The following is a 15,706-nucleotide window of genomic DNA, read 5'->3' as shown; positions in this document are numbered from 1 at the left end:
GGCACTGACCGACACTTTTTCATAGTTTATGATCGTGAAACATTAATAATTCCTACCCGTCGACTCTCGACACCTCGCGTTCGGTGATGTTTTCGTAATAATGTTTCAAACAAAAGTTGTTTATTTTCTATAAGGAACATTTCTTTCAATATAAACTTTTGTTCTATCAAGACCCAATTGAGCTAGGTTGCTCATTTACGAACTCGACTCACTTTTTACGTAATGAGCACGCTGTAAAAATTTCAACTTGATATCTTTTTTCGTTTTTGAGTTATCGTGTTGTCAGACGAACAGACAGACATACAGACAACAGGAAATGGATTCTTTTGGTGATTTTAACACCTATACCAAAATTTTGATTATATCATCAACATTTTTAAACGTTACAAACTTGGGACTAAATTTAGTATACATTGATATATTTCATATACCTACATGGTATAAAAAGAATTTACAAGTGTTTATTATAAAAAATCAAGTAACTTTAGAATGAATCCATTTTTTACAACTCAGATATTCAGAACATTTAAATAATTAACTCTATTAGTTTTTTTTTTTTACATTTCTCTTGTTTTAAACTAAATAAAACAATTTCAACATTTATGGTTTTTTAAAAATACGATTGTATTCATAAAATGAAATTTAAAACAATAAATTTAAAATTATTTAAATATTTTATACATTTCCACGAATTAGAAATAAGGTTGTTAGAATATTCGCGTAAGAAGAAATAAAATAAACTGAAGGTCTTGTATATGTACCCACTTATAGCCCAGGCAAATTGGAAATTGAATGTAAGTGTATTTTCTTAAAATTATATTAAACGAGCATTACACATTCAAGTATAATTTTAACTACAAAATATCAGCAAAACCCTCAACAAGGTTTTTTAAGCCCTTATTGCAGATTATATTTAACCCTACAAATGTGAACACATTTGAACATTTTTATACCATATTTAAGATGTTTGTGTAAAAAAGAAATTTTTTTAATCTCCAATCTCGATAAAACTCAGTATATAAGGTAATTTTGACCCAAAAAGTACAAAAAAGGGTGCATTTGATGACTGGTCGAATAGTTTTTGAGATAGGGACTAAAATCGATCTAAATATTGTGATATCTCAGAAACGCATTAAATTAACCTGATTTTTATACTTTTTGGATCAAAAATACCCCATCCACCGCGTTTCATCCAATTCCAAAACCAAAATTTTTTTTGCAACCTTGCGTTGAGAACTATAACTGACTTTCTTGGAGTAATAGCTAGTTAGAAAATAAAGTTGTATAATAAAATGTATAAATGTTTTTCGAGTGTATTTTCTATATTATAAAATCCGCTTATGTTTTACATAATACATTATTATATGTATTTTTTGGTGAGATGGTGGAAACTATATTTTATGGAAATACAGGAGGAAAGGGATATAAGTTGGAACAAAAATACTTATTAAGGTTTAATAGAAGGTAAACTTTTCTATAAATCAGATTTTGATATACTAGCATGAACTCCAAAAGGATTCTAGGACAAGGAATCATATTAAACAGGCATCTCAGGACGGTAAAGAACTTCACAGACTATTGTCAAAGTACTGTCTGTTTTCTTTACGCTTTACTTCAAAATTCGAAATTCTAATAAGATAAAGATAATTGAATAACAAATGCAAAAATCAAGATCGAGATGAACATTGTCCCGTCGTAAGACATCGAGATGCGTTAAAAATTTCAATTTTTTGTCGGTAGAAAACACCTGTGTAGGAGAATAGGAGAAAATTATTTTCATTAATTTTTGACCTGTTGCAAATAATTCTATAAAAACTCTGAAATGCATCATTATCATACTTCAAAAAGATAGGGTATAGAAAAAAAAACTTTGTTCTGATTCTAATTTGATTTAGATCAACCCATTCACGCTGGCTTCTTTTTTCGTTCATGCTTTTGAACACTCTTGCTATTTCAAAGCTCTAATAAATTTGTCTATTCGTGAAAGACGGCTGTTAGTATATTCGTAAAAAATAACACGCGTGAGCTTTATAAATTTGTATATCATTTCGGTATCATCTTGTACATTAAATTATTATTCAAATTTTTTTCATTTTTTTATAAAATGTAAAAATTTATTTTCCGTTTATGGTTAAGCTGATATTATTTTATATATTTATATTTAAAAATTTTCAATTTACCTGATTTTATTGAACAGTAAGAATTTTCAACAGTAAGAAAAGAAGTCGATTGGTAGAGATCTACCAATTAATATTAATAAACAAGTGAAAACAAACAATTGACTGAGTTAATTGTTGAAATACCATGCATAGTCAGTGTTGATTTTTTTATCACATAACACATACAAACATGTGACACATACATAACTGATAATCAAGTATAGCACATATTATAAAATTTCCGCCTAATTGGCGCCCTCACGGGTAAACTGTGATGTTTACGCAAAAAATGTTTTAAGCAAAAGTTGTTTAATTTTTGATAAGGAACATTTTTTACATTTAAACTTTTGTTCTATCTCTAACGGTTTACAAGATGGGTCCTACGGACTCAAGACCCAATTGACCTATGATGCTCATTTACGAACTTGACCTCACTTTTTACGTTCTGAGTACGCTGTAAAAGTTTCAGCTCGATATCTTTTTTCGCTTTTGAGTTATCGTGTCCACAGAAGGACGGACGGACGGACAACCGGAAATGGACTAATTAGGTGATTTTATGAACACCTATGACAAAATTTTTTTCCTAGCATCATTATTTTTAAGCGTTACAAACTTGGGACTAAACTTAATATACTATGTATATTTCATATATACATGGTATCAAAATATACAATGGTCTTTTGTTTGTTTACAAAAATCAAGAACTATGAAATAAAGATCGGGAACAAATTTAAAGGCGTAGTAACGCTTTCAAAGGAATTTTCGTATATTTAAGTTATGATATTATTTCTTACTGTTGTTCGAAGCTGCCGAAGTTCTCACGGGAATGAATGTTTAAAAATAACTAAAAAAGAGATGGAAGTCTTATAAATGTCAAATACTCCCCCGCTAATTAATATCAAACAAAGAAATATCCTTTTGTTTTTCGTCGAATTTTCAAAGGTCATCTTGCTTTGATAACAAAATAAGGGTATTTTTAATTGTCATTAAATCAAATGCAAGATCGTTCGGTGAACGAGTTAATGGAAATGCGCTCGTTTGTTAACAATTATTTTTATATTTTTGATAACGAACATGAATGTAGGAAGCAAAAAAACAAAAATAGATAAAATATTATTGTCACGAACAACAAATTATTAATTTTCTTTCCATTGTCTAACAAACATTTCAAGCATCATCAACACCAGTTCGACAGACGGACAGACAGACAGACAGGAAAACACTTGAACACATTTTCGTGTCATATGAAGAGAAAAAACGCATATAAAGAAATAATATTCTCATACATAGGATGGAACTGTTTATGATTTCAGCACACATGAAGGTAACAACGTTTTACACTTCTTTCTTTCCTTGTGGTTCCATTTCATTTTAGCGTAGTTCTGACAACGGCATCCATGAGAAAACCATGGGGTATGGGGTATGGGTATGGAGGTTAGCGGGCCATGCTCAAGCATCGGGCCTCGAAGCAATGGTTCAGAGCACCTAGCCAAATAGACCCTTGTACTCTATCCCCGCTACGCTTTTCAGTGGCTATTATAACCAACTGATGTACTGAAACCCAGGATCTGCCTGGCGCTGAGTTTCCTAATTTCTTCTAGTTCTACTATGGCCGGACCAAACCATTTCCTTCGCTGCTGTTTGAGCGCCGGGCAGTAACAGAGAAAGTGGATCGATGTTTCTTCTGAATTTTCTCCGCATCTGTCACACGCGGGAGATTGTCTTTTTCCAATCTGATGCTGGAACTTGTTCAGGTTATCATGCCCTGTGAGTAGCTCTACGATGACTCTAATATCAGCTCTGTTTAGTTTCAAGATCTCCTCGGCTCTGTTACCGAGCGAGTTTCCTTCACTCAACAGGCTTTTGGCGATTCGACCTCCCATGCCTTTAATTGTTGGTTTTTCAGATTATCTCCTAATCTGTTAAGACCTTCTTGGTATGGCATCCTCAGAAGAGGACGGATAACTCAATATCACGCCAACCAATTTCGGAAGTACACAAATTAGTTTGTGTACTTCAGATTCGCTAAAAATCACAATATAAAAAAAACTTTTAACGAAAAGAAAACCGACTTCAAAAGAAAAACTATCCCAAAACAAATTAACATGCACTAAAATGTAAAAAAAAACGATAATATAATGTAGTTAAAATTATTGTTATTTTTGGAGTCAGTGTCTGCCAAGCTAATGTAGCAAACTGTTATGTTAGAGTTGTTTCCTTGGCTGACACCGACTCCAAAAACAACAATAATTTTAACTACATTATATTATCGTTATTTTTACTTTTTAGTGCATATGCATTTCTTTTGGAATAGTTATTCTTTTGAAGTCGATTTTCTTTTTGTTAAAGGTTTTTTTATTTGAATTTTAGAATGAGTACTTACGGTTACACCCTGTATATGTATGTATAAATACAAAATGAAAAAGTTCAACATTCTCGTTAAATAAAATCAAATTATCTTTTTATCCTTAAATAAATGGTCATTTTGGTCATCATTATTTTATTTATATATGTTTGAATTGGGTACACTTGCTGCTGAGTGAATGAGAAGTAGGTGTACCATATGTATGGATGATGTTGGGTCGAGCCCCAACTCAACTTGGTCGACGGTCCTCGAATATTCTACTTATGTAATACCATCATATTTATATATTTTTGCTCGAATAACTTCTGTATGATGAAATGAGTGTAATTTTTTTTTTGTTTATAACAAATTAATTTTCATTACGTGTAACACTTTTCTTTACTTTAATATTATTGGGTCTAGGACCTGGTGTAATGTTCTCTGGAATAATTAACCCATTTAACCCGTCAGCACTCGCGTTATGACCATTTTGCTCATGCTCGATATAAAACATAAATAAATAACTTTTATTTTTCAAATGGTATATGTTTTTGAAACGTAAATCGATTCTTAGAAATTTAGCTATAAAATGTTCTCAATCAAGTCGGTTCGACCGTTTAGGGCCTACGATGCCACTGAGAAACACGCAGAAGCAAAGTAATGGTCAAGGACATCAGATGAGATGAAAAGAATACTTTTTTGGGAAGGAGCTATCATTTTTTGGGAAAAATTTTTGGAAATATTGTAATTGAAATTGAAATATTTGAGTTGACTTTGTTCTTTTGAATTATTGTTTTGAATTACCTAATTATTTTACTATTTCACTTTTCAAAATGAATTGAATCAGGTTTATTGGACCATTCATTTTCATAGTAATTATTTAAATGTTAAAATATGTTAAAACTATACGTCATGCCTTTTCCAAACTGAATCGATTTTGAAGATCATCGCCAATTTTATTTAAATTAAAATTATCATTAATGCTCAAATACTACGCAGTGTCCTAGACCCGTACACTTTCTCTAAATAACAACTCTAAATATATTATATTTTTGTTTATTTACGGTCGAATTATTTTTCATAAATTAAATTATAAATGATATTATTGTTGAAAATATATATTTATATGTATTTTTGAAGGGTCAATCCTCATAATAAGGTTTTTTTGTATTTTTGGGATAAAAAGTTGTTTATTAAATTAATTTAATTGTAGATTTTTTATATTTTATATAAATACAGGCTGGGAAATGGTTATAATAAATGTTAGTTTTAGTTTTAGAATTATATAATACTGTCTAGATGTAGGATTGAGTTTCAAGGGTATAACCTACTGTATTTGATGAAATTTGATTATGCTGTGAATTATTGGTTGCATGATCTTATGCTCTCTGATTTCAATTGGAATACCTACTGCATAAATGCGTTAAATTTCTGTATAAACTTTAAATATTTAAGTTTAGTTAAAAACGAGACAAGCACCCTTGGAATATATTACTTAGATTCTAAAAAATTACCGATGCAATACTGCATCATGCTTAATTACTCTTTAACTTTTTAAGGAGATATGCAAGGATTGGGTAATACATACATTTTTTGATTAAGAAGTTTCCAAAAATCACAAAAAAATTCCTAGGTTATCGGGCTTTTTATTATTATTTTATCGTTCAAAGTTGGCTGAAAAAATGATGAATCATATAGATTATCCTTTTCAATTGGATATTTCTATATCAAAAAATCTGAAGAGTGTGATAAAAACTATCTAAAATATTTATACAATCTTATAGTTTATAATAATACCATAAAAATATAAGGTTGTCGATGATATAAAAACAAAATTTTTATTTAATTATGAGTTCATCGAAGATCCATCGTTTGATGAACAGAGACGACTGTATTGAGAGTCTGTCATTTTAGAGTACCTTAAATTCACCTGATTTTTTGGATTATTATTAATTGAAATATTCTAATTATTATCAATGAAAATTACCCCACTAACTTTGTAGGCACATGATAATTACATTACCTATATAATAATTTATTTTGTGTATATTTGTGAAGTGAACTTAATTAATTTAAACATTGTCTGCTTTAATCTACACAGGATATTATCCAGTAAATTTATGACGGCTATATTATAGTACCTATATATCTGTTGTATATATTTTATTTTGTATGTGTGTTAAATAAAGTATCCAGGATGTTGATAAGGATAATATTATTAAATTCTAAGTAATAATACTTCTAAGATTCAATTATATGAAATAATAGTTTGATTAATTGGGATCTTCACATGTAGGTAAAGTGAATAAGTCCTTCATAGAAAATCTATTTATCCTTTTAATAGACTACACATGTAAAATAATTCCCCTTTTTTTTCATTGGCGAATAATAATGTCAGTAACTTTTCGAGATATCGAAAAAATTTATTAGAAAAGTTGCTGTGAATATTTTTTTATATCCATATACCGATTTTCATAAAAAAATTAGCATTTTTAATTTTAAATTAATTTACACTCAAAATAATTACAAGTTTATTGAAATATTTGAATACATTCAAACTATTAAATTATCAATTTGGCCTGTTTTTATATTCCATAGCACATTAGTTATACCTCAAAAACTACTCAGTGAATAGTTAAATGAAACCGTTTTTGAAGTTGTGGATCAAACATACCCTTTTTCTAAGTTTCATCAAGTTGGTAAGAGATCGACAAAAAATTGTACACGACAGAGAATATTCCAGATCAATTTCTATTGTTGGTTACAGACCGAAAAATTGAACTTGTGTATCCTTCAAATGACGACAGTGTTCTTATAATCTTCAAAACAATTTTCAGGATTTCGAAGAATGTTGTTTAGGTTTATGAGGATAAAAAGAAAAATTTAATTAAATTACAAAAAAAAAAAAAAAATCAAATATTAAAATTCGACCTCTATCATAATATTTATAAGGATAACACTAACCTTAAGCAGGTTTGGGTGTAGGTTTATATATAAAATAAGATGTAGTAGCCTTATCTATATAAATTGAATAGAATTGATACCGTTTACTTTGATAAGGGCAACCAACCTAAAAATATATATACAAACAACCTTTTTTTTCTAGATATAGATCTATTTTCGAAGTAGAATGGGAAGATGTTGCACCTAAGTTCACGTAGTTTTTCCTACTTCTACAACGCTAGCCTATATGCATGCACACCTACATGAAGGAACAAAATAGTTGATCAGAGGTACATTACGTTGTTTTAATTCAAGGAACATGATGGTTCATCTTTTCTAACTTTATAGCCTCAACATTTAAAATGATCTTTTAAGATAAAACTACTGAAAAAGTCGGATGATCCTCAAAATCGGTTCAGTTTGGAGAAGGCTCTAAGGAAAAAGGTAATTTAATGGAAAGTATTCTTTGATACGTTTCAAGTTTGAGTTTAGGATTCCGTACCCGAATAATTTCTCTCGGGGTTTTTTTAAATTTCGTAAATTTCACTCGTTATTTTACTTGATAATCGAAGCACTTGAACAAGCCTATTCTCGTTTGCTTGGTTTCTGCGAATAGATAGATATATAGATATATAGATAGCAATGTTGTTCAAGAAACTGAAAGGTGATCCAAAGTGCATTGTTTCTAAGATACAACACTTTCTCCTATTTATCATCGAGGTAGTACAATATATTGATACAATCGATCCGATGATAACATTTTTCGAAACATGTTTTATCAGTGAATATAGAATAGTCATTGGTTAAACAACTAAATCTACACACAAAAGTTAATCCAAATGAAAAACACAACTCAATTCTTTGTTTTCGTCTTCATTAAATCGAATAGAATTGAATAGAGAAAAAAAATTTAACGTTTCGGCGGAAAAATTTACCTATATATGTAATATATGTATATATTTGTGATTTTTGTGGATAGGGATGTTCAAATAATTCAATCATTATGTAAATAAATCGCAGTACTTGAAGGACATGGTCGCAGTTAAACATCCCATATTTTAGTTTCCCCAAAAAGTGCTTCCACGAAGAACATTTCGCATGTAACAGAATTCGTTGAGGGAGAACATGCTCTCCTTGATCAACAGATCCCCTAATAAATGCTGAAGCTCTCAAAGATAAAAAAAACTTTTAACAAAAAGAAAACCGACTTCAAAAGAAATACTTTTCCAAAATAAATCGAAATGCACTAAAAAGTAAAAAAATAACGATAATATAATGTAGTTAAAATTATTGTTATTTTTGGAATCGGTGTCAGCCAAGCTAATGTAGCAAACTGTTCTGTCAGAGTTGTTTCCTTGGCTGACACCAACTCGAAAAATAACAATAATTTTAACTATTATATTATCGTTATTTTTATACTTTTTAGTGCATTTCGATTTATTTTGGAAAAGTATTTCTTTTGAAGTCGGTTTTCTTTTTGTTAAAAGTTTTTTTTTATTTTGTGATTTTTAGTGAATCTGAAGTACACTAACTAATTTGTCACTAAAAAGGAATCATCGAAGTGATATTGAGTTATTCGTCCTCTTATCGCGCATACTAAATGCAAATTTAAAACTTTTATGGTTTTCTCATAGATGCCGTTGTCCGAACTGGACCAAAATGAAATGGAACCAAACGGAAAACACCAGCTTTCAAACATATAAAGAATCATCAAAATCGGTTCACCCAGTCAAAAGTTCTGAGGCAACAAACATAAAAAAAAATACAGTCGAATTGATAACCTCCTCCGTTTTTGTTTGAATTCGGTTAAAAACCCGTTCAAACGACTTTCAAAATCCTGAACATTTAGCTTTTTCCACACCCTTCAAAAATTTACGGTTACACTGTACATATACTTTATCATAAAAGACCAACGTTGTTTATCAAATCATTTATGTGGCTAAACAATCAAGTTTTGTGGTTATTCTTGAGTTATTTGCTTTTTACTCCAAATAAATCCTAAATTGGAAAATTTTTTTTATATATGAAGTATATACATACACAGGGGCACATTCTTATCGTAAATTTTGTAGACCGAAGCAATATTCTCACATATTGAATTTATTTTGTTAAAAAAAAATGTATATTTTTTTCTCTGATTGCTTACCAAATATTTTACTAAAATTGTGATCGTATGCAGAAAAAAAAATTGAATATCTAAGGCAACAGGAAGAAACGGAATGATATGATTTGTTTTAAATATCCTTATTCAATTTTTTTTCTTTTTAAATTCGGAATCATCCTTTTCGAAAAGGATTTCATATCTGAGTATTAATATTTTATGCAAATGTTTAACGTTATCTGTGCCATCTTCTATTCATATTAGTCGTGAATTGGGTACAGTGATATTCCTAAAAACCAAACACTATTCATTCACAAACATTTTAACGGAAAAGTTTTTCGAAACCGAGCTAAAAGCGGTAGAAATCCCTTGTAAGAATTTGTTTCTGCTTGTTTAAGTAAAAATTGTCTTTGTCTGAATATTTGCCAACTTAAATTTTTTCCATCCTAGAGGATCGTTTTGGAACTATTGGAGCTATGTTACTTTATAGCACGTTTCTGATCTTTTTGCGGGCTGAAGGGTGCTGAGGACTGTAGGGTAAATCAAAAAAATGCACCAATTTTTTGTGTAACAAATATTACCTCTATGATAACAAAATATAGTGTAACAAAAAAACGACACCTGTTGAAAAAAAATTAAAGCTGTAAAATTAATTGATTCTGATCTTTGGTAACTTCTGATGTTGTTTATAGATGGAGTGATAAATAAAATTTTAAAAACATGATCATTAAATTGATTTCACATGAAAAAAATTATTAAATATAATTTTATAGTCATTCCTTCATTGTGCTAGCTATTCAATAGTACATAATTTATATCGAAAGGAATATAGAACATAGTTCCTACCGAGTGTCCCATGAAATCTCTCGTTCTTTTTTTTTATGAATGATGGTGTTGTTCTAGTTTAATAAATGCACCGCAAGTATGAGATAATTTTTTGAGAATGGTAGTCAGATGCAAATTTTATTTTATAAATTTCTTTCATATTTGAATCACGTCTCGATGTTTATATTTATGATTGTATATATTTCATGCTATTAGTAAATCGATATTCGAAAAATACGGTCGTATTTATTATTATTTTCAAAACAGAAGCCAATAGTTTTAAACTTGAACTTTAAACCTTGATTCACAAGTAAAACATTTTCATTTTAGTAAAATTATTCCATTATATATGATAATATATTTCAGTAAGCGGATGCAAATTCAGTTTAGCCTCCACGTTGGTGAACGACGTGCAAATAAGACAGTTCTATTTGGGCTTGGAACAATGGAATGGAGCTGAATGTGAAAAAATACAAAATAGGTTTGTGAGAGAGAGTTGGAATTCGATAATATTATTTTATATGCCGAAATCAGTGCTTTAAGGAAGCTTTTCACAAATTAAATGGCAAACAGATGAAAGCGATTAGGAAGTGCCAGTTAATGATTTTTCGAAAAAGACAAAGGATATAGATTTTGAAAAGGGCTATATGAAAGTAAAATAAGAATTTTAGCACACAGTTTCATCCTTGGTTGATTTATTCAATGATTTTTGCATGCTTGTACCAATAATTTTGGGTGCCAGGACAAGGTCAATCCAAAAAACTGCTACCGGATCAGTATTAATATCAGTTTTTTCGATAACCAACAGGTTCAATAACACTCACTATCCAGTTCCAAAAATTGATTCAAAGGTTTAGGCACTTCGCAATAATTGTCAAAAAATTAGTTTGTGAAACTTTATAGAAAGAAGTTATTCAAGCAAATAGATGGATGTCAGCTGACGTTTTGCATTCATATACTTTTTCGATTAGGATAAATGTTTTATATTTTTCTATTTTAAGATTTTTATAGAAATGTTTTTCTTGAAATATTCAAAACACGAATACACCTAACATTAGTACCGAAAGAGTTTGACAACACACCAGTGGTGTACTCGATTGCTTCTAACTATATGTATGTTAGAACTTTCTAACCTAACAGTTTGTGTGCAATAGACGACGAGTGGGTCTCTAGTGTATGTTCTGAAACGAACGAGAGTGATTTTAAAGTCTACAGGGTGATGTTCAATTTATAGCTTTCATATACTTCCATTTATAATTTTATTTAAAGCTTTTCGATTCCAAAACGAAAGTGTTACACAAAAAACTGAAAGTATTTATCATTTTTCATCAGCAATCTCGTAAACGGCTCCAACGATTTCATGAATATTAGTATCCAAGGAGCTTTTGGAGTGAAAAATCAATCTAGCTAGGTTTTATTTTTAGAAAACGTCGTTTTAACCGTGTTTTCGGGAAAAAGTGAACTATTGATTGAAAAATATAACTCTTCCTGACATCTATTGGCGATGAAATAAAGTACATTACCGGTACATTCAAATTGGAATTTGTGTGGAGATATTTTTAATCATAGGAATATGGCAGCAATGAGCAATCTCGGAAACGACTCCAACGATTTTCCTGAACAGCGAATGGTTTTTGAGGTGAAAATCGATCTAGCCAGATTTAATTTTTAGAAAACGTCGTTTTTTCCGTGTTTTCAGGAAAAATTTCAATATTGATTGCAAAATATAACTCTTGGCCTGACATCTATTGGCGACGAAATAAAGTACATTATCGGGACATTCAGATTTTAAATGGTTCTTTTGTAAGTGATAAAATTTGTGCCTGTTTAACTGAAAAAATACCGATTAAAGCTCGGTCATCCAGTTAGTAAGCATAAACCATGTCAAAAAACTTAATGCTATGTTTGTCGTCAGCCTTTGCACCGTCCTGTACATATATGCAATGGTTAGCTCGCTGACTGACGACTACCACTGATGATGATTGCACGAAGTGTATACCTAGTTTTCTAAAGCTCAGATGAGTTGTATACCTACTCTCTCTATGTATTTTTTTTCTCTACATGTACAAAAATGTTGACCTGATTTTTCTTAGTACTCAAAAACATTCAACTATACAAAAATTGATGGAGCTGGTTGTAGTGGAGTATACAGGCGTTAACCTCTTTAAAAATGTTCTTTTGTTAAGATTTTGTCAAGCGTGTTTATGTATGGTAGGTACTACCTTACCTCTACAGGTGAAAATAAATAATTGAAAATATTTTCTTTAAAATGGGATCATGACGAAAGCTTTCTTTTTAAAAAGAAATTGTTTAGATTTTCTGAATTTCTCAATCAACTTTGAAAGGCTTTAAGTCATTACGAAGAAACGTTGAGTTTAGCCTTTTCATCCAACAAAAATTCACTTAATTATAGTATTTCCTTTCTCTCATGAGGTTCAAAAGTTTTTAAATGCGCTACAAGCATAAAATGGAAAGAAGATACTTGAATACAAATTGTAACACGTAAAATTTACAAAATTTAAAAAACCCCCGGCAAATTTTTCGGGTACGGAACAATAAACTCGCATTTGAAACATATCTAAAAGCCTTTTCCAAATTGAGCCGATTTGGAAGATCATCGCAAATTTTTCGGAATTTCGGGTACGGAATCCTCAATTTGCACTTGAAACATAGCTAAGAACACTCTCCATTAAATTAAATCCAAAAAAATCGAAATCGGTTCACCCGTTTAGCCACTACGATGCCAGTAACAGACAGACACACACACATAGCGATCAAACCTATAACAACCCTATTTTTTAGTTCGGGGGTTAAAAACAATCTATCCGAATATTTAAAGAAAACAGGGTTTTGTTGTCACACAGTTTGGAGTCTAGAAAAAACGCCCACACCCACACCCACACTCAACTCAACTCAACTCAACTCAACTCAACTCAACTCAACTCAACTCAACTCAACTCAACTCAACTCAACTCAACTCAACTCAACTCAACCCAATCCAACCCAACCCAACCCAACCCAAACCAACCCAACTCAACCAAAAATTACAAAAATTGTGTTTTATAATTTTTTATGATTTTTTCGATTTTTACAAATTGCAAAAAGTGTAAAAAAGTTTTTGTTTCCGATTTCGATAAAACTAAGTTTATAAGGTAATTTTGACCCGAAAATTATAAAAATCGTGTTAATTTAACCATTAAATGAGGAATTTCCGAGATATTTTATGAAATTGCTTTGAATTGAGCGATATCTTAAAAACTATTTTCTATATCTTATGTAATGATGTTTCATCTTATGTTTCAAAAAAAGCTCTTTCTAGGTCTTATCGATATATAGCTAAGAACACTCTCAAAGTCAATTACTTTAGAAAATAAAAATATACAGACACCTTAAACACACAACACTTCTTTTTTTTCGCCGGGGGTTAAAAAGAAGGATATTCGTCAAAGCTAAGCTTAAAGCCAAATTAACATACATTTAACAGAAAATTCAAGCAAAATTATCTTTAAACATGTTCTCAAAAAATTTGATCGTTTTTTTTTTTTAAGGTTTTATTAATTTAAAGGTCTCATCATGTTTTTGCGTATTATCTAAAATTTCGCCATCGGATCCGTGTCCCTATGAATCCAAGAGAACTTTTGCTGATTAATTTGAAACTGAGTTTTTTTTTGTGTGTGTAAATTTTATTTACCTTTTAAAGAATTGAAAATATGTCACTCATTTGAATTAAAATTTCAGTAGTTATAATATACTTTTACAATTATTTTTGCATTTAAATGTAAAAGAAAATCTTTTACATCAGCAGTAAATTATAAATATTTAGAGCAGTATTATGTAGTTTTCTATTGTAGATTGAACTCTATAATCTATTTTGAATTGAAAGAGAATGAGTAGATATTATTAAATACTAATATATACCAAGGGCGTCGACAACCGATGGTAAATAGGGGGCAAGTTGATTTATGCAGAGAAACGGAAAAGTATGAATTCTAGGTATATTCAAGTAAAAATAAAGGACGCTTAGATATATTGATGCTAGAAACAAAATTTTCATCAACACATTAACTCAAAAACTAAAAGAGATATCGAGCTGAAATTTACTCAGGACATAAAAAGGGAGTTTAAGTTCAAGTTCATTTGGTCTTAAATCCGCAGGACCGATCTTGCAAGCCGTCACGAACAAAAGTGTCCGTCTAAAAAATGTTTCTTATAAAAAATTAAACTTTTGTTTGAAACATTTCTTCGTGAGTACTTTAAACAATTTTTGTGAATCTCCAGAAGGGCGCACCTGCCCCTATCTGCCTTCTTTAGCAACGTCCATGTACTATACTATTACTGGCTAGCATTGGATTGAAAATAAATGCCTTTACTAGTAGTTTTTTTTTTTTGCACTATAAACACAATATTTTATGTAAATAATAATCGTATGAATGAGATAAAATGATCTAAATATTAACCAACAGCTGCTGAAGCTTTACTCTGCTTAGCTAAAGCTTATAAATAAATCATATTCATATCAAGGATGTTCCAGAATTAACGTAAGAATTTTTGTGAAAAGATAAAACGAAGGAAGTTTTTATAAACTTGATTCATAAAATATAAATAATCTATTTTTAATAAGCATTTATGTATAATTCTATAATGTAGAACACCTGAGCAAATCTCTCATCATGCGAATAAGGATTACTGAACGATTGACATGAATGCTAACGGAGTGCTCAAGGCTACTCTTCTGAAGTTGTGATAATTTTTTCCAATGGTAATATCCATGTAAGAGGTCATATTACAATTAATGAATATTTTTAAAGCTTACGATAAAATTTTCGCTGAAGCTTTTTTCCTTAAACTCCCGGTAAAGATTTGAAGAGGAGTTAAATTGAAAAGTTTTGTTGACTGTGGGATATTGTTTATTTGTTTATTCGATTTAATTATTTAAAATATTTATGCTGATGAATCATTTATATTTCAAATGACATGCTTAAATTTTATTGAAAATATTTTTTGATGATTTAGGATTTATTGGACATTAGGACAATGTAAAGATAAATATCTGAATTTTTAATGAGTTATTAATTGCTAATTGATATACGTAATTTTTTGAAAAAATCATCAAAAAGTTGTCGAAAAGAATCTTCAAAAAGTCTTTGTTTTTATCGTTCACCATAAAATCTGAAAATCTTTCATTTGTGTTTTGTTTTGAAACTTAATTTTACTGTAGTAAAATATGAATATTAATTTATTTATGGTATAGTTTTTAATTACGTAACATAACCTGTACATGAATAAATTGTTTATTACATATTCTGAACTTTTTATAGTAATTTGCATCTTGGG

This window comes from Chrysoperla carnea, chromosome 4, assembly GCF_905475395.1.
Source record: "Chrysoperla carnea chromosome 4, inChrCarn1.1, whole genome shotgun sequence".
Classification (NCBI taxonomy): domain Eukaryota; kingdom Metazoa; phylum Arthropoda; class Insecta; order Neuroptera; family Chrysopidae; genus Chrysoperla; species Chrysoperla carnea.
The sequence above is the reverse complement of the archived record's forward strand: the minus strand, read 5'-3'. Positions refer to the sequence as shown.